The 27550-nt window shown below is 48.9% G+C and overlaps 1 protein-coding gene across 1 annotated transcript in view; it reads right to left on the bottom strand.

The window, feature by feature from the left end:
• Positions 1–27550, bottom strand: part of LOC106585793 (cotranscriptional regulator FAM172A homolog) — a 319763-nt gene that overhangs the window by 79945 nt on the left and 212268 nt on the right. The gene's annotated exons all lie outside the window — the stretch shown is intronic.

Genomic DNA, 27550 nt, shown 5'->3' with positions numbered 1-27550 from the left:
GTGATGTAACAGTGATGTAACAGTAGCATTGACTCCAGTGATGTAACAGTAGCATTGACTCCAGTGATGTAACAGTAGCATTGACTCCAGTGATGTAACAGTAGCATTGACTCCAGTGATGTAACAGTAGCATTGACTCCAGTGATGTAACAGTAGCATTGACTCCAGTGATGTAACAGTAGCATTGACTCCAGTGATGTAACAGTAGCATTGACTCCAGTTGTGTCTCACGTCCTTCAACATTATAAACAGACGGCTGATGTAGCAGTGCTATAATGAATCACAGAACAGCCACTACACTAGGGACAAAGAGTCCATACTCCTAGTAGTGGAACACAGACACTATTCATTAGAGTAGGAGTGCTGATCCAGGATATGTCCATACAACATTATTCATTATGATATTAAAGGCTAAACTGATCCTAGATCAGCCCTCCTACTGTGAGACACTTTGTGGATACAGACCCTGATGAGAAGTGTGAGGGTAGGTGGGCCCGGTACACACCGGCAGACTGTACACTCCCTATTAGACAAGGCTGATCTGTGTTTTACAGTGCGGGATGGAACATGAGCAGCACAGAGCGCCATGTCATTGTCACGTCTGTGTGAAAGTCCTTCCTCCCCCCAACCAACCCGTAGATGCCTCAAAGTCCCAATCTAATATCACAGTCATCCGCTTGTCACAGTGGACCATCAGCTTGTCACAGTGGACCGTACGCCTGCCGCTCGCAACCTATTCCCTCCTGAATGTCAGCTTCGGAAGGAAAATGTCACACCATGGACTTGTTACACCACAGAGCACTAGAATAGCCCCTCCACCCACAGGAGTAGTAGAATCCGTACGCAACCACTTTAAACAGGTTCCCTCAAGATTAACCAGGGAAGAATAGCGAACAGGTCTGGCAACAATAGGTTAACAATCACTTATACTGGAGCTATTTAGTCCAGCTGCCTACAGCTGCAGCCGGCTGTACATCAAAGTGACTGTGGGTTGTACTTTTAATACATCCTGGTAGGTCAGTTGAATTAAAGTGGGAGTGTATAGAGATAAATGAAACCTATTAGGACACTAAGGAGTACTATATCACCCAGCTGATAAGACTTCCTCAGGAACATCTTCCCCAGGATGAAGACAGGGAGGCTCTACACACAACTAGTAGTTAGACACACTCTCAAACACACACACTTTCAAACACACACACACACACACACACACACACACACACACACACACACACACACACACACACACACACACACACACACACACACACACACACACACACACACACACACACACACACACACACACACACACACACACACACACACACACACACACACACACACACACACACACACACACAACACATGGTTGAAAAGCTTTCCTCTAGCAGAAAAGGGCCCGTGAGAGCAGCAAAGTCAACCTTTTAAAACTGGAGGTGTCAGTCAAGGGCCTTTTTTCTGGTGCTAGCCAAAAGGGCGAATCCCTGAGTATGGGGTTCTCCAAGAGGCCAGGAGAAGGTGCAGGCTCCATGGAAAACACTAAGCACATGACTTTAACAACCCAGTCAAAACACCAAGGCTCCACTAAACTGACAGTGTTTTCGTACTTTTCCAGAGAGAGAGAGAGAGAGAGAGAGAGAGAGAGAGAGAGAGAGAGAGAGCAAACGTTTGACCCTGTATTCATTCTCATATTCCCTTCAACTCTTGATGCAGAGGTATTCAGATAAAGTGTGTATTTACAATGACACAAACTGTATTTATATGCTATGGGTCACAAAACAGCCTCACATTAAGCCATTATTGGCCCACTAAATCACACTGCATCTAAATCAACACGTAGGCATCTTCACACACTTGCTGAGAGAAGTAGAGGACACAAAATATTCAGCTGAACAGACCAATACTACTGCCTATAATCTCATGTGCGAGAAAGAACCAGAGGTTGTCTGATGCCATACTCACTGCCTGTAGAGAGAGGGAGAGAGAGAGAGGGAGGGAGGGAGAGACAGAAAGAGTGAGACAGAAAGAGAGAGAAAGAGCGAGAGAGAGGGAGGGAGGGAGAGAGAGACAGAAAGAGTGAGACAGAAAGAGAGAGAAAGAGCGAGAGAGAGGGAGACAGAGACAGAAAGAGTGAGACAGAGCGAGAGAGAGGGAGAGAGAGAGAGAGAGAGAGAGAAAGAGTGAGACAGAAAGAGCGAGAGGGAGCGAGAGACAGAAAGAGCGAGAGAGTTAGAGAGAGACAGAAAGAGCGCAAGAGAGAGAGAGTGCAACTAGTGCAACATTTCAATTGGCTATATTAAAACTGTTTAATTTGATCCTGAGTGTAAGGTTATTTCCCTGACATCTGGAATCAGGGACTCAGAACCCCAATCTTTAAGAACGGAGACAAATTTGACCCTAACAATTACTGAGGGATTTGTGTAAACAGTAACCTGGGGAAGGTTTTCTGTAGTATTATAAATGTAAGAGTTCTAAACTTCCTTAATAAGGAAGTTTTGAGTAAAAGCCAAATTGGATTTATACCAAAACATTGCACGACTGATCATATTTACACCCTACACACCCTGATACATAAACATGTCCACCAAAATAATACCAAAATATATGCATGCTTTATCGACTTCCAAAAAGCATTTGATTCTATTGGGCATACAGGACTGTTCTACAAAGTTATTGAAAGGGGTGTAGGGGGTAAAACATATGACGTAATTAAATCAATGTATACCGGCAATATGTGCAGCATTAAAATTGTCAAGAAAATAACAATTCTTTAACCAGGGGCAGGGCCTTTGCCAGGGTTGCAATCTGAACCCTGCACTCTTCAATATTTACATCAACGAATTGCCCACTATTCTATAAAAATCCTCAGCTCCTGGTGTTAGTCTCCACAATTCAGAGGTTAAACACCTACTCTTTGCAGATAACCTATGCCTGCTGTCACCCACAGCACATGGCCTACAGCAGAGCCTGGACCTGCTAGAGCAGTACTGCCAGACCTGGGCCCTGGCAGTAAACGCCAAAAATACTAAAATCAAGATTTTCCAGAGAAGATCCAGATCTCAGGGAATTACACCAAAGTTCTCAATTGGTACAAAATATATAGAGTACTGCACACACTACAATTACTTAGGTTTAAAAATAAGCTCAACTGGACACCTTAATGATGCAGTGAATGAACTGAGAGAGAATGAACGCAGGGCATTCTACGCCATTAAAAAACACATTCAAATTGAAACACCTATTAAAATTTGGCTAAAACTAATTGAATGTGTCATTGAACCAATTGCACTTTATGGCAGCGAGGTGTGGGGTTCACTTGCAAACAAGATTTCATCAAATGGGACAAACACCCCATTGAAATCCTGCATGCAGAGTTCTGTAAGATTATCCTAAATGTTCAGAGGAAAACTACAAACAATGCATGCATGGCAGAATTAGGCCAATAACCACGAATAATAAAAACTCAAAAAAGAACAATTAAGTTTTGGAAACATCTCAAATACAGTGACCCGCTCTCATATCATTACCAAGCCCTGCAATGCCAAGAGCTGAGCAAAGAAAAGAGTCCCCTCATCCAGCTGGTCCTGGGGCTGAGTTCACAAACCTGTTCTACTAGCACACTGAAGCCTCAGGACCAGAACATCCAATCAATCAGAATAAAACAAATTACAACACAGTCAAAACAAAACTACAATGCTTATTGGGAAACACAAGCACAAGCACAAAGCAAAATGCAGTGCTATCTGGCCCTAAATCGACAGTACACCATGGCAAACTATTTGACCATGGTTACTGATCAAAACCTTAGAAAAACCTTGACAAAGTACAGGCTCAGTGAGCACAGCCTTGCCATTGAGAAGGGTAGACACAGGAAAACCTGTCTCCCTGTAGAGGAAAGGCTGTGCAACCACTGCACAACAGCAGAACCTGAGAAAGAGCTGCATTTCCTGACAAAATGTCAAAAACATAAAACAACTAGTGTCATTTCCCAAAATAATTTGAAACACTTATTCAAGGTTTCTAAGATCTCTCTGATGAGTAGGCTACCCGTCCTGTTGAGGACGTAGAGAGCTGTGGGTTGACAGCGCACTACATTGCTGCCTGCCATAAGATGAGGGACAGACCAATCAACCTGCACATGTCCTCTATTGTATGCCTATTGTTCAATGTATGGTTATTTTGACCCTTGGTTATTGTTGTTACTGTTGTCCAGTTGACAACTTTGATTCTTCTTATTGTAATATTGTAAATATCCAAAGTAAGCTTGGCAATATGTACATTGTTACGTCATGCCAATCAAGCATATTTAATTTAATTGAGAGAGACAGTAAGAGCGAGCGAGAGAAAGAGAGACAGAAAGAGCGAGCGCGAGAGAGAGAGAGAGAGAGAGAGAGAGAGAGAGAGAGAGAGAAAGAGCGAGACAGAAAGAGTGAGAGACAGAAAGAGTGAGAGAGAGAGAGACAGAAAGAGCAAGAGAGAGACAAAGAGCGAAAGAGAGAGAGAGACAGAAATAGCGAGAGAGACAGAGTTGTGTGACTCACCCTCCTCAACTTTTCAACTCTCAAGTTCACACAGTACCTCTGCAAACTCCTAAAGATTAAAACAGTAGAACAACTTCATCCTTCCATTGCTATGCATGTGGGGGCTAAAGAAGTGGTTAGTTAGACTAGTGTTTAAGGGCTACTAAAGCCTCAGAACTGTGGTTAGCCACGTGCTAAGTTCTTCTTAGGGCTCACCTAGACCTACAGTATATGGTGAACAAGGAAGCTGTTCAATGCTAGGGTGGGCTATGGCCGATAGCTAGGCTAGCAGTTAGCTAGCGGTGTGCTGCTTGAGGTTAGCCTGGGGGTAGCGATAGCTTTGCGATGCCTTGAGCAAACCTCCAGTTGTGCTTCCATGACTCATACCTCCAGGATACAGGAAAGCTGTTTTCATCTGTCCTCGACAGTATGTGGAACATGCGGAAATACTTGTTGAGATTTTGCTGTCACTTGTGCCCTTTACGTTCACACCACAGCATCTGGACGCAATCAGCCAGGGTTAGGAACAGGGTAAGCGCTATCTGGGATCCTTGGGATGTCCCTACCCCCCTAAACCCTAACCCCTACCCTAACCTTCATCATAACCCTTACCTAACCTTAACAATTTAACATTTCAACTTCAATTGTGTGTCGTCCGAGTTGGATGTCCCAAGGAACCTGGACAGCAAAGGCCTTAGGAACATGGGAGTGGGGGGGGGGGCAAAGAGAGAGAAGGAGGAGATTATCCACAGACAGAGGATGTGGACTATATGACAGACTAAAGCTGAGTTAAGTGTATAAAAAAAGGAAGTAGAAACATTTGTCTACTGTGGAAGTCATAGCAAAGTAGGCTGAGTCACTAGACAACAGTACATCACTAGGCAGGAGCACATCAACAGCCCACCCTTTTCCTTTACTCTGAAACAGCACTGTGGATAAACTTCAAGCCTTCTCCCTCACATAATAGCCTATATTCTCCTTTTCATGTCTTTACAGCAATGTCATTTATACAGACTATAAGAAGCGAAGAGGCCTCGACAAACTAAATGCAGTTTCTGACCATCTCCATGTCCCCCCCTGAAACAGTTCCCTGACCCCTCCCATGCCCCCTACAGTAAAATACAGTGTTTGGCACTTTAAGCTGTTTCCTGTCACAAAGCCAGCTAATCGCGGGACTTTTGTAGCACCACATGGTATTTCCGCTCGTGACGTTGAGTGGGGAAGGGAAGACGAAGAAGGGAACAGCAGGAGAAAAAAAAATGGCGTTTTAATCAGGTTTATTTATCGGGATGATGGGGACGGTGGGTTGAAATAACAGACGAGCCCGCAGTTAGCTGCAAGCTAAGCCATCTCTCGCCGAGATAAATACTCCCCCATTCCTTTCCATTCCAGTCTCTCTATATGCTAGTGCTGCTGCTCCAGCCTCCATCTAAACACCAGCAATAATAAAGACAATTATTTAGGGCTTTGATAATTATGTGTCAAAGGCAGAGAAAGCCAGTGGATAATTGGGTGAAAACTGAATGGTAATCCACAACGGAATTCCCCAGGGGGACAGACAGCGCTGGGAAAGGATATGTGAGGGATAGAGAGAAAGGGAAATAAACGAGGCATTTTAAGGGAGCACACGAACCACCAAATCATCAAGATAGCGAACGGCTACAATTACAAGGGAGAGCGGATGGAGTCTTGGCGGCCGAGCGAGAGAAGAGAGAAAAGCACCCTGGGTCTTTGAAGACGACGGCATTGTTTGCCACCAGATCGAGGGCCTAATGCGCCCTAACTGCTGCCAACAGCGGAGGATAATCTCGGACTACCTACGGCGTACTGGAGCGCTGCTTATATATTTGATTGATTAACTGTCCAACTGCTGCCAGTGAGAGAGAGGACTGCATCAGCAGCATGGGTGTGCACACAAACACACACATACTTACGAAAAGAAACACACACACAAATAAACACTCATTCACACACACACACACACACACACACACACACACACACACACACACACACACACACACACACACACACACACACACACACACACACACACACACACACACACACACAACAGCTTGTAGGCTCCTGCGAAGCGGCCGCTGGCCAACCAAACATAAACCCTGACATGTGTAGTGACAACCATAGGCAGATTTGACATAAATCAATGAGGGTAGCTGGAGACATTAAAGCCATAATCAAACACTGGCAACTTGATAATCCCAGTCTGGGTTTGACTGGAAGAACACTAAGGCGCTGTGGAGCCTGCTAGAATAGAGGAGTGGCGGGAAGGGGGGGTGGGGAGTAGTTTTGCTCTGTTTCCTGTATTGACAGCCTATGAGGTGAATCAGAAAGCTGGCCAGAGCCACAATGTCCGCTGCTAGCCTCACTATGCACTGACCTCTTCTGAACTGGCCTGACCCTCTACCCAGTAAAGGGGGATGGGGGGGTGATGGCGGTCCTACGGCTGGGTCTGGGGGTGCCCGGGTCAGCCCTGGGCCCCTCTGGTCGTCACCCCTGGCCTAGCTGTGAAAACACAGGCAGCTGGCCCCAATCTCTGACACCTTCCACAGGAAGAGACAACATAAGGACTTTCCCCTGCTTTGATGCCCCGGCCCGGGCCCCCTAGGTCCCCTCAGCTCCCTGGCATCCTTTGTCTTCACAGCAGGAAGGAAGGAAGCCCTCTCCAGCAGGGGGACACAGGGCCATGGGGAGCAAGTATGTGTGTGTATGTGTGTGTGTGTGTGTGTGCCCGCGCACAGGTCGAAAAAGCACTATGGTCACATGTATTCAGGGCTCTTACTCTCCTGGCCCTCCATTTAGTGACCCCTGGCCCTCCATTTAGTGACCCCTGGCGGTGCTGTGATTTAGCAGAGCTGGAGAGGAGACCGACCAGGAGAGTGCCGCAATAACGTCCTCCTCCATTTCCTCAGACAGAGCAGGCTGCCACGTGCAGCGGAGGGCGGGGGATTCGTGGGGAAGGGGAGCGGGATCCAAGGGCGAGGGGGGTATCGCATGCATTGGTGAGTGACAGCGCCGGACACGGGGTAGTTGGGGAGGGACTCTCCACACACACGTCAGCGAGGGCCGACAGGAAAGGGAAGCCCACTAAATATTTACTGACACAGCAGTTCCTCAAAATGGCGGTGGGCTCCTGTAAACAAAAAGGAGAGGATGAGGAGCGGCGTGCCAGGAAATGAGGCGGCCGCGGCAGCATCCCACCGCTTGTGGAAAACAAGGGGAAAAAAGGAGGGAGGGAGGGACAGGGGGAGATGGAGGGGGACATGGAGGGGAGGGGGACACAGAAGGAAGGGAGAGGGGGAGACGGAGGGGAGGGGGATATGGAGGGGAGGGAGAGGGGGAGAAGGAGGGGAGGGAGAGGGGGAGACAGAGGGGAGGCTAGGGGGAGAGATGGAGAGGGAGGGGAGGGAGAGGGGGAGACGGAGGGGAGGGAAAGGGAGAGACGGAGGGGAGAGGGAGTGGGAGACGGAGGGAAGGGAAGGGAGAGGGGGAGACAGAGGGAAGGGAGAGGGGGAGATGGAGGGGAGGGAGAAAGGGAGACGGAGGGGAGACAGAGGGGGAGACGGAGGGGAGACAGAGGGGGAGATGGAGGGGAGGGAGAGGGGGAGACGGAGGGAAGGGGGAGACGGACGGGATGGGAAGGAGAGAGAGGGAGACGGAGGGGAGGGAGATGGGGAGACGGAGGGGAGGGAGAGACGGAGGGGAGACAGAGTGGAGGGGGAGGGGGAGACGGAGGGGAGGGAGAGGGGGAGACGGAGGGGAAGGAGAGGGGGAGTGTAGGGAAAGGGGGAGAGGGAGGGGGAGACGGAGGGGAGGGAGAGGGGGAGACAGAGGGGAGGGAGAGGGGGAGACGGAGGGAAGGGGGAGACGGAGGGGATGGGAGAGAGAGAGGGAGACGGAGGGGAGGTAGAGGGGGAGACGGAGGGGAGGGAGAGGGGGAGTGTAGGGAGAGGGGGAGAGGGAGAGTGGGAGACGGAGGGGAGGGAGATAAGATGGAAAGGAGAGGTTTATGTGGTGTTCATAGAAAGGGAGTGTTCCTACACAATGGTGCACTAGTGCAAAAAAACCTGACCAGTGGAAACAATGGTATCTTTTGCTTACAAGCCTCTTTGTAGGTCTCTCTCAGTGTGTGTGTGTGTTTGAGTGGGTGCGCGTATGTGTTTGAGAGGGTGCGTGCGCATGTGTGTTTGAGTGGGTGTGTATGTGTGTTTGAGTGGGTGCGCGTGTGTGTCTGAGTGGGTGTGTATGTGTTTTTGAGTGGGTGCGTGTGTGTGTTTGAGTGGGTGCGCGTGTGTGTCTGAGTGGGTGTGTATGTGTTTTTGAGTGGGTGCGTGTGTGTGTTTGAGTGGGTGCGCGTGTGTGTCTGAGTGGGTGTGTGCGTGTGTGTGTTTGAGTGGGTGCGTGCACATGTGTGATTGAGCGGGTGCGTGCGTGTGTTTGAGTGGGTGGGTGCGTGTGTGTGTTTGAGTGGGTGCGTGCGTGTGTGTCTTTGAGTGGGTGCGTGCGTGCGCATGTGTGTTTGAGTGGGTGCGTGCGCATGTGTGTTTGAGTGGGTGCGTGTGCATGTATGTTTGAGTGGGTGCTTGCACATGTGTGTTTGAGTGGGTGCGTGTGTGTTTGAGTGGGTGCGTGTGTGTGTGTGTGTGTGTTTGAGTCTAACATTAACACGTTCTGACTAAATAAATACATCTTCTATACTTCCTCAATATTCTAAGATCTGTTCTTCCATCGGTATATTGTTGTATTACTTCAGTCACAACGGTCTCAATAATAACGATTCACTGAAATAATTGACTTCAGAGAAAGCCAGAGTAATTACTTATAACCCAAACCACAGCAGAAGAGGACATTTCCAGGTATTTTCATATCTCCTTATTCACCAGCTTCTCTTCAATTCATTTCCCATTAACATCTGCACAGGTATTAACTGTCAACTTTTTAAATAAATTAGCAAATGGTCCACTTTTGTCAATAACAGAATCTATTCTCATAGAATACCCACACTCTGAAAACCAAACACCTTGCAACATATTAACCAGGATCATGTTCACATTCCCATGGCATTGACACTGTTAGGAAGAAGAAATTATAAGGGTTCATACTAATATACAGCATTAGCAACTAACTCTTCAATTTGGGTTTTGTGTTTAGGAACATTAATTAAAGGAATTCCACCTACCACAAATGTTTAATTAGGAGGCATTCCTTAACTCAGTGAAATTACAGCCCGGGTGCAGCTAATTCAGGTCTATGGTTAATTAGGAGATATCTTACTTAAGAAAAGCGAGTCCGAGCTAACGTACAATGACAACATCTTCATCACTACCAAATTGACAGCATGGTGGTAAGAATAGCCTCCTGGTCTACAGAGTGAAATGAGAAGTTATTTTAACACGCTGTGGATATTGAGGAGGCTTTGCCGTCTCTCTTTTTCTCCATCTCCCCACCCTACGGCAGTGCGGTAAAATAGAAACCTACCCTCAATATGTTCTCTCACAGTGCTGGGACTGGCCCATTCAATTTTCCTTCCCATGTGTCATCTTGCACATTTCCTCCATGAAATGTTCATATAATTAAACTTTCTTAATGATTTATAAGATATAATAATAGCCGTAAGTAATTCAGAGTAGGTTAAACTGACACCCTTTAAGTGCACGCAGGGGGATGACCCTGTTTTAACATCGTTTTGGATGGTTGACTGCCGGCAGGAGAGCAGGATGGATGGATAAAGAGAGGGAGGGAGGGGAGAGAGTGAGGTGTCGTAACTCAGGGTGATAGTGACATGTAGGACAACCCAGGGAGGGAGCTGAGGGTCCACCTCACACAGACAGACAGACAGACGGACGGACAGACACGGGTCAGTGTGCTACCAGTGGCACACAGCCACACGCTCGCTCTCTGCTGCCTCTCTCACGGTGAAGCTGAAATGATTGCCACTTAGGAAATCAGTGTGTTTTCACACCACACACTACTCTGCCAAAGCTAACGTGTTAAATATCCACCACACGGCAATGCTACTGCAGCCCTGTCCATCTCCAGTCACAGCACACACTGTGCTGCTCTCTTCACAAGATAGACAAGTAAAATGTCACTGAAATGAACAGTATCACTGTCAGTACAAAAGTATCCCAAACTATGACTAAAAATGATAAAGTTTATAAACTGTCTTTTTAAATTGTATTTTACATCAGACATTGGCCTTGTCTGAATACCCATACTAACGTACAACATACTTAACCTGCATACTATGTACTCATCTTCGCCTACTATTTACCACGTACCGTTTAGCAAAAAGTATGCAGCATGCCACGGCCGCAACGCAGTAGCGGCTCCGGACTGGCTGAGTAGGTGAGGCGGGGCCGAGTGCAGGTGGATTTTTCCAAATTCAACAGACATGCATCGTATTAACCAGCCAGATAATCGCTCATCTCCAATTTGATTCATTTCTATAAACTCTGAACAGAATAGCCCACTGAGGTTGGTTATAGTCAGACTAACACATTCAACATATACAGTAGCCCATATAGCCCATCGCTCCTATTTAAAAAGGTCTGATCATTTGGTTTTATTTCAACATATTTAGAGCGCATTCGGAAAGTATTCTGACCCCTTGATTTTTTCCACATTTTGTTACGTTACAGCCTTATTCTAAAATTGATTAAATCGTTTTTTCCCCCTCATCAATCTACACACACAATACCCCATAATGACAAAGCAAAATAAGATTTATAGAAATTTAGAAAAAAAATTAAATATCACATTTACATAAGTATTCAGACCCTTTACTAAGTACTTTGTTGAAGCACCTTTGGCAGCGATTACAGCTTCGAGTCTTCTTGGGTATGAAGCTACAAGCTTGGCACACTTGTATTTGGGGAGTTTCTTCCATTCTTCTCTACAGATCCTCTCAAGCTCTGTCAGGTTGGATGGGGAGAGTCGCTGCACAGCTATTTTCAAGTCTCTCCGGAGATGTTCAATCAGGTTCAAGTCCGGGCTCTGGCTGGGCCACTCAAGGACATTCAGAGACTTGTCCCGAAGCCACTGCTGCGTTGTCTTGGGTGTGTGCTTAGGGTCATTGTCTTGTTGGAAGGTGAACCGTTGCCCCAGTCTGAGGTCCTGAGTGCTCTGGAGCAGGTTTTCATCAAGGATCTCTGTACTTTGCTCTGTTCATCTTTCCCTCGATCATGACTAGTCTCCCAGTCCCTGCCGCTGAAAAACATCCCCACAGCATGATGCTGCCACCACCATGCTTCACCGTAGGGATGGTGCCAGGTTTCCTCCAGACATGACGCTTGGCATTCAGGCCAAAGACTTCAATCTTGGTTTCATCAGACCAGATAATCTTGTTTCTCATGGTCTGATAGTCTTTAGGTGCCTTTTGGCAAACTCCAAGCGGGCTGTCATAGTGCCTTATATATATATATATATATATATATACACTGCTCAAAAAAATAAAGGGAACACTTAAACAACACAATGTAACTCCAAGTCAATCACACTTCTGTGAAATCAAACTGTCCACTTAGGAAGCAACACTGATTGACAATACATTTCACATGCTGTTGTGCAAATGGAATAGACAACAGGTGGAAATTATAGGCAATTAGCAAGACACCCACAATAAAGGAGTGGTTCTGCAGGTGGTGACCACAGACCACTTCTCAGTTCCTATGCTTCCTGGCTGATGTTTTGGTCACTTTTGAATGCTGGCGGTGCTTTCACTCTAGTGGTAGCATGAGACGGAGTCTACAACCCACACAAGTGGCTCAAGTAGTGCAGCTCATCCAGGATGGCACATCAATGCGAGCTGTGGCAAGAAGGTTTGCTGTGTCTGTCAGCGTAGTGTCCAGAGCATGGAGGCGCTACCAGGAGACAGGCCAGTACATCAGGAGATGTGGAGGAGGCCGTAGGAGGGCAACAACCCAGCAGCAGGACCGCTACCTCCGCCTTTGTGCAAGAAGGAGCAGGAGGAGCACTGCCAGAGCCCTGCAAAATGACCTCCAGCAGGCCACAAATGTGCATGTGTCTGCTCAAACGGTCAGAAACAGACTCCATGAGGTTGGTATGAGGGCCCGACGTCCACAGGTGGGGGTTGTGCTTACAGCCCAACACCGTGCAGGACGTTTGGCATTTGTCAGAGAACACCAAGATTGGCAAATTCGCCACTGGCGCCCTGTGCTCTTCACAGGTGAAAGCAGGTTCACACTGAGCACGTGACAGACGTGACAGAGTCTGGAGACGCCGTGGAGAACGTTCTGCTGCCTGCAACATCCTCCAGCATGACCGGTTTGGCGGTGGGTCAGTCATGGTGTGGGGTGGCATTTCTTTGGGGGGCCGCACAGCCCTCCATGTGCTCGCCAGAGGTAGCCTGACTGCCATTAGGTACCGAGATGAGATCCTCAGACCCCTTGTGAGACCATATGCTGGTGTGGTTGGCCCTGGGTTCCTCCTAATGCAAGACAATGCTAGACCTCATGTGTCTGGAGTGTGTCAGCAGTTCCTGCAAGAGGAAGGCATTGATGTTATGGACTGGCCCGCCCGTTCCCCAGACCTGAATCCAATTGAGCACATCTGGGACATCATGTCGCGCTAAATCCACCAACGCCACGTTGCACCACAGACTGTCCAGGAGTTGGTGGATGCTTTAGTCCAGGTCTGGGAGGAGATCCCTCAGGAGACCATCCGCCACCTCATCAGGAGCATGCCCAGGCGTTGTAGGGAGGTCATACAGGCACGTGGAGGCCACACACACTACTGAGCCTCATTTTGACTTGTTTTAAGGACATTACATCAAAGTTGGATCAGCCTGTAGTGTGGTTTTCCACTTTAATTTTGAGTGACTCCAAATCCAGACCTCCATGGGTTGATAAATTGGATTTCCATGGATTATTTTTGTGTGATTTTGTTGTCAGCACATTCAACTATGTAAAGAAAAAAGTATTTAATAAGATTATTTCATTCTTTCAGATCTAGGATGTGTTATTTTAGTGTTCCCTTTATTTTTTTGAGCAGATATATATATATATATATATATATATATATATATATATATATATATATATATATATATATATAAACAAACTCAGCATAAAAACAAACGTCCCTTTTTCAGGACCCTGTCTTTCAAAGATAATTCGTAAAAATCCAAATAACTTCACAGATCTTCGTTGTAAAGGGTTTAAACACTGTTTTCCATGCTTGTTCAATGAACCATAAACAATTAATGAACATGCACCTGTGGAACAGTCGTTAAGACACTAACAATTTACATACGGGAGGAAATTAAGGTCACAGTTGTGAAAACTTAGGACACTAAAGAGGCCATTCTACTGACTCTGAAAAACACGAAAAGAAAGATGCCCAGGGTCCCTGCTCATCTGCGTGAACGTGCCTTAGGCATGCTGCAAGGAGGCATGAGGACTGCAGATGTGGCCAGGGTAATAAATTGCAATGTCCGTACTGTGAGACGCCTAAGACAGTGCTTACAGGGAGACAGGACGGACAGTTGATCGTCATCGCAGTCACAAACCACGTGTTAGAACACCTGCACAGGATCGGTACAGCCGAACATCACACCTGCGGGACAGGAACAGGATGGAAAAACAACTGCCCGAGTTACACCAGGAACGCACAATCCCTCCATCAGCGCTCAGACTGTCCGCAATAGGCTGAGAGAGGCTGGACTGAGGGCTTGTAGGCCTGAGGCTTGTAGGCCTGTTGTAAGGCAGGTCCTCACCACCACAATGTCGCCTATGGGGCACAAACCAGACAGGACTGGCAAAAAGTGCTCTTCACTGACGAGTTGCAGTTTTGTCTCACCGGGGTGATGGTCGGACGAGTAATGAGCGTTACACCGAGGCCTGTACTCTGGAGCAGGATTGATTTGGAGGTGGAGGGTCCATCATGGTCTGGGGCGGTGTGTCACAGCATCATCGGACTGAGCTTGTTGTCAGTGCAGGCAATCTCAACGCTGTGCGTTACAGGGAAGACATCCTCCTCCCTCATGTGGTACCCTTCCTGCAGGCTCATCCTGACATGACCCTCCAGCATGACAATGCCACCAGCCATACTGCTCGTTCTGTGCATGATTTCCTGCAAGACAGGAATGTCAGTGTTCTGCCATGGCCAGGGGGCTAGGGCCATTCCCCCCAGAAATGTCCGGGAACTTGCAGGTGACTTGGTGGAAGAGTGGGGTATCATCTCACAGCAAGAACTGGCAAATCTGGTGCCGTCCATGAGGATGAGATGCACTGCAGTACTTAATGAAGCTGGTGCCAGGACCAGCTTCAGTGAGAGGACGTTTCTTTTTTTGCTGCGTTTATATATACATATACTCAAATGGCCTACAACTTAGGCCGCAAATATGGGTTTTCAGACACAGCCAGTGTCTCTCCTAACCAGGGAGGAGGTAGTACTGGGACACAGCCAGTGTCTCTCCTAACCAGGGAGGAGGTAGTACTGGGACATGGCCAGTGTCTCTCCTAACCAGGGAGGAGGTAGTACTGGGACATGGCCAGTGTCTCTCCTAACCAGGGAGGAGGTAGTACTGGGACACAGCCAGTGTCTCTCCTAACCAGGGAGGAGGTAGTACTGGGACATGGCCAGTGTCTCTCCTAACCAGGGAGGAGGTAGTACTGGGACACAGCCAGTGTCTCTCCTAACCAGGGAGGAGGTAGTACTGGGACACAGCCAGTGTCTCTCCTAACCAGGGAGGAGGTAGTACTGGGACATGGCCAGTGTCTCTCCTAACCAGGGAGGAGGTAGTACTGGGACACAGCCAGTGTCTCTCCTAACCAGGGAGGAGGTAGTATTCAGACATGGTCAGTGTCTCTCCTAACCAGGGAGGAGGTAGTACTGGGACATGGCCAGTGTCTCTCCTAACCAGGGAGGAGGTAGTATTCGGACACAGCCAGCGTCTCTCCTAACCAGGGAGGAGGTAGTACTGGGACATGGCCAGTGTCTCTCCTAACCAGGGAGGAGGTAGTACTGGGACACAGCCAGCGTCTCTCCTAACCAGGGAGGAGGTAGTATTCAGACATGGCCAGTGTCTCTCCTAACCAGGGAGGAGGTAGTACTGGGACACGGCCAGTGTCTCTCCTAACCAGGGAGGAGGTAGTACTGGGACATGGCCAGTGTCTCTCCTAACCAGGGAGGAGGTAGTACTGGGACATGGCCAGTGTCTCTCCTAACCAGGGAGGAGGTAGTACTGGGACACAGCCAGTGTCTCTCCTAACCAGGGAGGAGGCAGTATTCAGACATGGCCAGTGTCTCTCCTAACCAGGGAGGAGGTAGTATTCAGACATGGCCAGTGTCTCTCCTAACCAGGGAGGAGGCAGTATTCGGACACAGCCAGTGTCTCTCCTAACCAGGGAGGAGGTAGTACTGGGACACAGCCAGTGTCTCTCCTAACCAGGGAGGAGATAGTATTCAGACATGGCCAGTGTCTCTCCTAACCAGGGAGGAGGTAGTATTCAGACATGGCCAGTGTCTCTCCTAACCAGGGAGGAGGTAGTACTGGGACATGGCCAGTGTCTCTCTTAACCAGGGAGGAGGTAGTACTGGGACACAGCCAGTGTCTCTCCTAACCAGCGAGGAGGTACGAGAAAATAAAATGACATAAAAATAAATAAAAGCACAATGTGTTTCCTTAAATCCAGAGACGCCAGCTCCTGAGCACACTGGCAGGTCAGGTGAGTGTGTGTGTGACAATCCCCTAAAGAGCTCTAGCTGCGTTGGACTCTCAGGGGCACTCGACCCATTTCTGAGACACAGCTCAAATAAAACAAGAAAAACAAGAAAAAGCCAGAATGACAAAAGACTCTCTACCTCCCCTCAGTTATCAGCCATTCTTTCAGACACACTCGTCTCCTCAGCCCAGGGGGTCTCCAGCCCCCCCAAAAGTGCCTTGGTGAACGCCTCTGTCCTCCAAGGAGGGATAGTGAGCTGGAGAGAGCCAAGTGAAATTAATACAAATATATAACAATCTGAAATGAACTTCCCATAGCCATCAGCCATCTCTGGTGTGAGAGACTGAGTGGTGAGACATGGAGAGAGAGTTAGAATTATGCTGTAAGACTGCTAGAAATATACTTGTAACACAAAGCAAAACATTTTCCCATCCTAAAGTCAGTTCAGTCCACTGACCATTCATATATTTCCAATCTAAGAGAGGTAAACATTCATTAGGCCAAACAGAAAATACATTTCACTAGGTATCAACTATGAAAATATACTGGGTAAAAATAAAATGGCTATTTTAAGACTTGATACATCAATTTCCATTTCTGAACATTTTGAATAGAACATAGAAATTGTGCCTTCAACTAAATGAAAGTCAAACAGCTAATTAACGTGTTAGATGAAAGAAGAGAAGGTTCTCACTCTTCAGCTGCTGACGGGGAAATGAACCTGATCCACAATACATTATCTCAATTAATGAAATATTGGACTAGGAAATGATTTTGACATTATTTATAATTTATTCATCAAAATGTTCTTATCTAATGAATCAAAGTTCATAACATTGTAAAATGTGTAAGAAAGAAGCAAAAAGCTCATTATTTCCTCTTCTAATAATAATAATAACAACCACAATATTGCTTTGAAAGTTGCTTTAGCAAAACAAAATACAAAGACTAAATTGACAAATTGAAAAAAGTTACGTAGCTATTGTAAACACTTGTTTTCATTTATTTACGCTTAATACAAATCTGGTCATAATTATTACCTCATGATATAGAAACATAGTTTGCTTCAATGTAAAGCTTTGGTTTCATGCAAACAGTTACTAAAAATAAGATAAATGAAAACAAATAATATGTAGTTGATATAATAGGGATGTTTTGTTGTCTCACCTAGCTGTCTTATTAACCTAACTGGAAGTTTCTCTGGATAAGTGTGCTGCTAAATGACTAACATGGAAAACTTCCACATACAGCCTTACATAAAACACAAAGTTATCCTCCATCACTGATATTAGTAATGATACCAACACAAATCTCAAGAGTATGCAACAAAAAGTATAGAACTAGTTGTGCTACTTTTAAAATCACTGATGTTGTTGATGACAATAAAAGCTATAAAACAGGGAGAGATGGGGGACCATTCCAACCCGATAACTGTATTAAACGTATTAAAAAATGCAATAAAATCAAAGTGTTAAGGCCTGAAGCTAGGACGAGCCACGTCAATGATGTTCCAAATGCCAGAGAAGATTACAGTAGTAGTTGGGCTTGCGGATTTCGCTAAACCTTTTTTTGATTAGTGAGTCAATTATTTCTCACCACTGAAGATGCTATTTGAGAAAAGGATCTTGTCAATCAATCACGTTAAGAAGAAGTTACCTAAAGAATAGGGGAGAAACCATTAGAGGGGAAAAACACCCGTTACCCTCCCCCCCAAACTCCACTTCCAGTCAAATGACCTTTTTAACTATTAAGGCTCTGTCGGGTTTACGTCAGACCATGGTAATTAGGAGCCTCAGTGGTGGAGGACAGAAAATAAAACAGTTGGTTTATTAGTTTGTTTCTCAAAGGAAGACAGCTACACTTTGCTGAAGGTAAGTTTGAATGTGGTGATTATCTTGTCATTTGCAGGCTGTGCTTGTGTCTGTGTGTTTGTGTATTTATTTACTATTTTCAGAACAGTGATGGGAGAGACGCTGCAAGGCGGTTCGTGCCTTCGTCTTTGTTCTGTGCTGGGTTTGACACGTCTAAACAATACACTTCATACAGCACATGGACTATATATGTGCCAATTAACCCAATCAAACATTTGTTTTAAATCCCCCCCCCCAAACAAAAATCATAACTCCACCATTCCCCAGATATCAATAATTCAATGATACTGTCACAAAAACAGCCATAATATCCATACTGGAAACTAGCAAATTAGGTATCAGTCAAATCTATACACTAATGACATATACAGTACAGTACCGTGAAAAGTATTTGCCTCCTTTCCGATTTTCTCTATTGTAGATTTGTTTTAGTACTGAATGTTATCAGATCTTCAACCAAAACCTAATATTATATAAAGGGAACCTGAGTTTATAAACAACAAAACAACATTGTACATACTTTTGTTTGTCAAAAAGCACCTGGAAGCACCTGGATGATCATCAAGACTCTTGGAAGAATGTTATGTGGACAGATGAGTCAAAAGTATAACCTTTTGGATGAATGTGTCCCATTAAGCCTGGCGAAAATCAAACACTCTATTCCACAGTAAGAACATTATACCAATGGTCAAGCATGGTGGTGGTAGTGTGATGGTTTGGGGATAGTTTGTTGTCTCAGGACCTGACGACTTGCCTTAATAGAAAGAACCATGAACTCTGCATCAGAGAATTCTACAGGAGAATGTCAGGCCATCCGTCTGTGAGCTGAAGCTAAAGCGCAACTGGGTCATGCAGCAAGACAATGGTCCAAAACACATAATTAATGCTTACATGAAAATGGCTAAAAAGCAAAAACAAATGACGTTTTGGAATGACCTAGTCAAAGTCCAGACCTAATCCTAATTGAGTTGTGGCAGGACTTGAAACGAGCAGTTCAGGCTTGAAAACCAACAAATGTTACTGAGTTAAAGCTGTTCTGCAAAATTCCTCCATAGCGACGTGAGAGACTGATCAACAACTACACAAATCGTTATTGAGTGCAAGGGGACAAATACTTTTTCACAGCACTGAATGTACATGTATTTTTTTATTTTATTTAACCTTTGTTTAACTAGGCAAGTCAGTTAAGAACACATTCTTATTCACAATGACGGCCTACCGGGGAACAGTGGGTTAACTGCCTTATTTAGGGGCAGAACAACAGATTTCTACCTTGTGAGCTTGGGGATTCAATCTAGCAACCTTTCGGTTACTGGCTCAACGCTTTAACCACTAGGCTACCTGCTGCTCCACATCTAAATGTTTAGTCATTTAGCGGAGGCTCTTATCCAGAGCGACTTACAGTAGTGAATACATACATTTTCATATTTTTGTCATACTGGTCCCCCATAGGAATGGAACCCACAACCCTGGTGTTGCAAGTGCCATGCTCTACCAACTGAGCCCCAATATAGCAGAAAAATAGAGCCGGTTTTCTATAGCTGGTGATGAACTAGTTGGGTGGAAACAAAGGCCGGCACTCTCCAGGAGTTCTCCACTCTGGGCAGGCAGACCCGCCCTGCTCCGACCCAGGTTCCAGGCTGTACCACTAGCCTCCGGGCTAATGGGCCTCTCGGTCTCTCTGATAATGACCTGGTCAGCTCTGTGTGCACGGCAGCCACCAAACAGACACAGAGAGTGACAAACAGTGTCACCCAGGGGACAGAGTGGAAACCTGGGGATGGAGAGGGGAATGAGAGCCTGTCGCTAAGAGTGGCCTCAGAGGGCTGGAGATGAACCTAGGTGTCTATGGGCTGACTGTCCTCCTCTCTTCTCCTCTTCTCTGTCCCAGCTCATATCATTAACCCCAGGTGCCAGGGTTCCCCATCAGACCAGACACAGAATATACCTCTACACCACCTAGCCAGGGTTCCCCATCAGACCAGACACAGAATATACCTCTACACCACCTAGCCAGGGTTCCCCATCAGACCAGACACAGAATATACCTCTACACCACCTAGCCAGGGTTCCCCATCAGACTAGACACAGAATATACCTCTACACCACCTAGCCAGGGTTCCCCATCAGACTAGACACAGAATATACCTCTACACCACCTAGCCAGGGTTCCCCATCAGACTAGACACAGAATATACCTCTACACCACCTAGCCAGGGTTCCCCATCAGACTAGACACAGAATATACCTCTACACCACCTAGCCAGGGTTCCCCATCAGACTAGACACAGAATATACCTCTACACCACCTAGCCAGGGTTCCCCATCAGACTAGACACAGAATATACCTCTACACCATCTAGCCAGGGTTCCCCATCAGACTAGACACAGAATATACCTCTACACCACCTAGCCAGGGTTCCCCATCAGACCAGACACAGAATATACCTCTACACCACCTAGCCAGGGTTCCCCATCAGACCAGACACAGAATATACCTCTACACCACCTAGCCAGGGTTCCCCATCAGACCAGACACAGAACACACCTTACACCACTGCGGCTGCACACCACGGAACCTCACAATTATATTATTAAAGAATACAGATCTACAGCAAACAGGTAAGAGAACCACCCTTAACCACCCACCCACACACACACTGACATACACACACACACTGACATACACACACACTGACACTGGGTGGAGGGGACTGGTGGAGGGGACATACTGACACAGGCACACACACACTAACATCCAGACCTACAGTGGGGAGAGAGAGGTAACAAAGGACAGACAGTGCCCCCTAGTGTTTTTATCAAAGAGAAACAAGACCAAATGAAGTAACCATCTCCCTGAGGGGCTGGGTGGAGGGGACTGGGAGTGGGGTGGAGGGGACCGGGGGCTGGGTGGAGAGGACTGGGAGCAGGGTGGAGGGGACTGAGAGCAGCGTGGAGGGGACTGGGTGGAGGGGACTGGGAGCAGGGTGGAGGGGACTGGGGGCAGGGTGGAGGGGACTGGGGGCTGGGTGGAGGGGACTGGGGGCTGGGTGGAGGGGACTGGGGGCTGGGTGGAGGGGACTGGGGACTGGGTGGAGGGGACTGGGGGCTGGGTGGAGGGGACTGGGGGCAGGGTGGAGGGTACTGGGGGCTGGGTGGAGGGGACTGGGTGGAGGGGACTGGGACTGGGGACTGGGTGGAGGGGACTGGGGGGCTGGGTGGAGGGGACTGGGGGCAGGGTGGAGGGTCTGGGTGGCGGGGACTGGGGGCATGGTGGAGGGGACTGGGAGTGGGGTGGAGGGGACTTGGTGGAGGGGACTGGGGGCGGGGTGGAGGGGACTGGGAGTGGGGTGGAGGGGACTGGGGGCTGGGTGGAGGGGACTGGGAGTGGGGTGGAGGGGACTGGGTGGAGGGGACTGGGAGTGGGGTGGAGGGGACTGGGGGCTGGGTGGAGGGGACTGGGAGTGGGGTGGAGGGGACTGGGGGCTGGGTGGAGGGGACTGGGGGGCTGGGTGGAGGGGACTGGGAGCAGGGTGGAGGGGACTGGGAGCAGGGTGGAGGGGACTGGGGGCAGGGGTGGAGGGGACTGGGGGCAGGGTGGAGGGGACTGGGGGCTGGGTGGAGGGGACTGGGAGTGGGGTGGAGGGGACTGGGGCAGGGTGAAGGGGACTGGGTGGAGGGGACTGGGAGCAGGGTGAGGGGGCTGGGAGCAAGGTGGAGGGGACTGGGGGCAGGGTGGAGGGGACTGGGTGGAGGGGACTGGGAGCAGGGTGAGGAGGCTGGGAGCAAGGTGGAGGGGACTGGGGGCAGGGTGGAGGGGAATGGGGGCTGGGTGGAGGGGACTGGGTGGAGGGGACTGGGAGCAGGGTGAGGAGGCTGGGAGCAAGGTGGAGGGGACTGGGAGCAGGGTGGAGGGAACTGGGGGCTGGGTGGAGGGGGCTTGGTGGAGGGGACTGGGAGCAGGGTGGATGGGACTGGGGGCAGGGTGGAGGGGACTGGGAGCTGTGTGGAGGGTAATGGGGGCAGGGTGGAGGGGACTGGGGGGCAGGGTGGAGGGGACTGGGGGCTGGGTGGAGGGGACTGGGAGCTGGGTGGAGGGGACTCGGGGCTGGGTGGAGGGGACTGGGAGCAGGGTGGAGGGGACTGGGTGGAGGGGACTGGGTGGAGGGGACTGGGAGCAGAGTGGAGGGGACTGGGGGCTGAGTGGAGGGGGCTGGGTGGAGGGGGCTGGGTGGAGGGGACTGGGTGGAGGGGACTGGGAGCAGGGTGGAGGAGACTGGGAGCAGGGTGGAGGGGACTGGGGGCAGGGTGGAGGGGACTGGGGGCTGGGTGGAGGGGGCTGGGTGGAGGGGACTGGGTGGAGGGGACTGGGAGCAGGGTGGAGGGGACTGGGAGCAGGGTGGAGGGGACTGGGGGCAGGGTGGAGGGGACTGGGGGCAGAGTGAAGGGGACTGGGAGCAGAGTGAAGGGGACTGGGTGGAGGGGACTGGGGGCTGGGTGGAGGGGACTGGGTGCTGGGTGGAGGGGACTGGGAGCAGGGTGGAGGGGACTGGGAGCAGGGTGAGGGGGCTGGGAGCAAGGTGGAGGGGACTGGGCTGGGTGGCGGGGACTGGGGGCAGGGTGGAGGGGACTGGGGGCAGGGTGGAGGGGACTGGGGGCTGAGTGGAGGGGACTGGGTGGAGGGGACTGGGAGCAGGGTGAGGGGGCTGGGAGCAAGGTGGAGGGGACTGGGGGCAGGGTGGAGGGGACTGGGAGCAGGTTGAGGGGGCTGGGAGCAAGGTGGAGGGGACTGGGCTGGGTGGCGGGGACTGGGGGCAGGGGTGGAGGGGACTGGGTGGAGGGGACTGGGGGCAGGGTGGAGGGGACTGGGGGCTGGGTGGAGGGGACTGGGTGGAGGGGACTGGGAGCAGGGTGGAGGGAACTGGGGGCTGGGTTGGAGGGGACTGGGTGGAGGGGACTGGGAGCAGGGTGGAGGGGACTGGGTGCTGGGTTGGAGGGGACTGGGGGCTGGGTTGAAGGGACTGGGACTGGGGTGGAGGGGACTGGGGCTGGGTTGAAGGGGACTGGGGGCTGGGTTGAAGGGACTGGGACTGGGGTGGAGGGGACTGGGGCTGGGTGGAGGTGGAGGGGACTGGGGGCTGGGTGGAGGTGGAGGGGACTGGGGGCTGGGTTGAAGGGGACTGGGGGCTGGGTTGAAGGGACTGGGACTGGGGTGGAGGGGACTGGGGCTGGGTGGAGGTGGAGGGGACTGGGGGCTGGGTGGAGGTGGAGGGGACTGGGGGCTGGGTGGAGGGGACTGGGGACCGGGTGGAGGGGACTGGGGGTAGAGTAAATGTGGAGGGTGGTGAAGAAGAGGTGGGGGGTATTAGAAGACTTTTGACACGGCCAATATGTTTTTAATGTTCCAGGCAGGCAGCTTGAGAGAGAGAGAGAGAGAGGGATAGAGAGAGGGAAAGAGAGAGAGTGCACGAGAGAGAGAGAGAGAGAGAGAGAGAGAGCGATAGGGAAAGAGAGATGTGGGCAGGAGAGGCAGGGAGCGTAGCAGGCCATGCATGAAAGCGGACATCACTGAGTCCAGAGGAACGGTGGAGTGTGAAGTTGTCCAATAGGAAGAGCTGAATACAGAAGGCACTGAAACACAGGCTGAATGCCAGCGTGGCTTGGCCACTGATTCAATCACACAAACACACACACAAACACATGAACGCACACATTCACAACTGACACAGGCCGGGAGGGATGGACACACACACACACACCACCGGTCACGATGCACACGACCAGACGAACACACACAAACAGGGCACAAACACATGTGAAAGTAGTACACACAATTGCTATACGTGCAATTAAGACATCCACACTACAAATATGTAGACGTGCACACAATAATCAACATTCTTGTGCATGTTATCATATAGTTAGAAACACACAGACAGACAGACAGACAGACAGACAGACAGACAGACAGACAGACAGACAGACAGACAGACAGACAGACAGACAGACAGACAGACAGACAGACAGACAGACATAAGGAAGCGCACGCTGTAACAAAAGTCCCAGATCAGTCTGATTCACTTCTCTTCACCCCCTCACTTCATACTACCTCCTGTGTGTGTGTGTGTGTGTGTGTGTGTGTGTGTGTGTGTGTGTGTGTGTTTATTTTCCTGGGATGGACGGCGCTGTGCGTAGCCTCAGATTCCCACCGTGAAACAAGGCCTGCATCTCATTGAGTTCCGCATTCAGCTCCAAGCCAGCTATGACATCAAAGGCCGTTTCAAGCTAGGAGCCAAAGACGCAGAGGTTCTCTCTCTCTCTATCTCTCGCTCCCTTTTTCCTCCTCCCTCTCCCCGCTGCTTCACAACCCATCGTATTTCACAGCACATAAAACCTTAAAATGGCACATAAAACAGTTCATCTCTTTTCAGTGTCCGCTTTCCGGACTTAAAAATTAAATATGTTTTCCCGCAGGTACATAACTTAAACATACCCCCGCAAAAAACAGTCATAAAGAATTCCAACATGGCTCTTGATATATTGGATGGTGTATTATATAGAAAGGGAAAGAGGGATACCTAGTCAGTTGTACAACTGAATGCATTCAACTGAAATGTGTCTTCCACATTTAACGGAACAGTGGGTTAACTGCCTTGCTCAGGGGCAGAACGACAGATTTTTACCTTGTCAGCTCGGGGACTCGATACGGCAAACTTTTGGTAATACCGCCACAACAGCATAACACACATTGCCAGATGGACTTACAACTTCTTTGTATGATATGGTCTCTTTACCTACACAGTATTGCATGTGAAAAGTGCACTACAATAACCTCAACCATCAAACATTTGGAATTTCAAAACATTGAGTGCTTTCTACAGAGCGCTATAAAATACTGTCTCTACAAACAACACAGAGGTGGAGAGAGAGAGAGAGAGAGGGAAAGGCAGTCTGAGGGGAGGGGGGATAGAGAACAGAGAGACACAGTGGAAGAGGGCTACAGAGTCAAAGCAGTCACAGAGTTCAGTGACATTTATACCAGGACCCGCCTGTCCTACCCCGAGATCTGCTTTTCAACACTTTATTTTCTCACTCTTTATTTTACCGACAGATGTTTTCTGTTGTTCTACATTTGACTAAAATACATTTCCACCAGCTGTGAGTCGTGGGTAAAAGCTGGTGTATATCTCACATTTAGATATCGTTGAGTAATACCTGCAAGACCTCGCCAGGCCAACATCCTTCCAGAAATATTTTGATTGTGTGTATTTAAATGCCGGTGTATCTATTCCAATTCCCTGGAATTGGCAGTTTTCCCAGTAGAAAATGCTAGGATAAAGACGAGATGTTACACAGGCTATCTGGCTCCACTATCTGTAGACTCCTTATTCTCAACCATCAATCTCCTCTCTGCAGTCTACCCCTCCACTGTCCAGAGCAGCTAGCAGACAACACAGAGATCACTAACTACATGTAATGTTATAGTTAGAGGGATGGAAAGGAGGACTGGAGAGAGGGAAAAGTGCAGAGAGGATGAAGAAGAGGGTGAGCGGGATAGAGGCAGAGCGACAGAGTGAAGGAGGAGCTAAGGCAGAGTGGTAGAGTTCACCTCTGAGGCAGAGAGAGAGGGACAGAGTGACGGAGAGGCTAAGGCAGAGTGGTAGAGTTCACCTCTGAGGCGGAGAGAGAGGGACAGAGTGACGGAGGGGCTAAGGCAGAGTGGTAGAGTTCACCTCTGAGGCGGAGGGAGAGGGACAGAGTGATGGAGGGGCTAAGGCAGAGTGGTAGAGTTCACCTCTGAGGCGGAGAGAGAGGGACAGAGTGACGGAGGGGCTAAGGCAGAGTGGTAGAGGGAGAGTTCACCTCTGAGGCAGAGAGAGAGGGACAGAGTGAAAGAGGGGCTAAGACAGAGTGATAGAGGGAGAGTTCACCTCTGAGGCGGAGAGAGAGAGGGAGAGATACAAAGCTCTGGGTTCAGCTAGGAGAGTAAAACCAAGAGAGATGCATCATGGGGGTCTAACCGCCACCTTCACTGCTGATGCTACACACCGCACACACACACCACGCCAGCCTGACCGCCCTGAGCAGTGTGTGCGAGTGTGTGTGTACAATTAGAATGATACACGCGTGCCCTCTGACAGCTTGCTGAATGTAAACAAAAATCCCTTTTTGTTTGGTCTATGCCATCAGTGGCGGGTTTCATCTGAGAAGAGATGGAGACAAAAAGGAGAGAGATGGAGAGAGAGACGAGAGAGATGGAAAGAGACAGGGAGAGAGAGACGGAGAGAAAGATGAGAAAGATGGAGAGAGGGAGACAAAGAGAGATACGGGGAGAGAGACAGAGAGAGAGATGTGAGCGATGGAGAGAGAGATGGTGAGAGACAGAAACATGTTCATGGCAGGATAATCAGGGTAAAAAAAAGTATGTCTCTCTCCACCACATTGTTAGAAAGCGAGGGTTGAAATAGAGGGCGAGGAAGGAGGGAGGGAAGGGAAGTGGGTGGAGGGAAGGGAAGTGGGATGGAAGCTAATGAAACTCAGGGACTCAGGTATGTACGGTGGGGCTCAGATGGAGCTGTGTGTGTTTTGTTTATTACAAGTATATTTGCATGAACACACCATTAGATAAGAGGATAAAGGAAGTGAAGAAGGGAGAGGATGAAGAGGTAACCAGAAGGGTGAAAGAGAAAGTGAACCTGAATTGAGAGGAGTCAGGAGTGTGAAGCATTATGAAGATATCACTGGTAAACTTTCCACTCTCCTTTCCTCCTCCTCTGCTCCCCTCCTCTCTTTCCCCAGCAGGTCTGAGATATTGGATTTGAACTCTCTGTAGCACTGTCTCTGGGAAAAAACCGAAGTGATCAATGAGAGAAGGCACTGGGCTCTCATGGACAGACCAATCAATGGTAGAAAGAACCTTGCCCAGGGCCTTATGCAAATAGAAGCACGTCCTGAAACCTCGGGAGTGAACATGCGCATTAGATCAATGTGCCAGGGTAACACCTTACAGCTATATCAGCCGCAGCCAGTACATATGTCATGATGAATCCCTTAAGATTCAAGTGAACTCTTAAAGTAGGTTGGTTTCCTGGCCTGAAAAGGAGGAAGGGAAGGAGAAAAAAGGAAAATGAACAAATCCTTTCCGTACACAACAGACTAGGATGGATTTTTCCTCCTTTTCACTCAGAGAAAAAAAAGAAGAGGACAAAAAAAAACATGAGAGAGGAGAATTATGAATAGTCACCTCAACAATACTTGTTTGAGACGTAATGATTTTCAATTATATCGCCATGGTAACGTGTGTGTGTGTGTGTGTGTTTGTGGGCAGGAAGAGCGGTGTGTGTGTCAAGGAGACAAACACAGAGAGCGAGAGAGACACAGAGAGAGAGAGAGAACGAGAGGGAGAGAGAGGGAGAGAGAGAGGAAGAGAGAGAGAGAGAAAGAA

Source organism: Salmo salar, chromosome ssa24, assembly GCF_905237065.1.
Source record: "Salmo salar chromosome ssa24, Ssal_v3.1, whole genome shotgun sequence".
Classification (NCBI taxonomy): Eukaryota; Metazoa; Chordata; class Actinopteri; order Salmoniformes; family Salmonidae; genus Salmo; species Salmo salar.
This window is presented reverse-complemented; position numbering and strand designations above follow the sequence as displayed.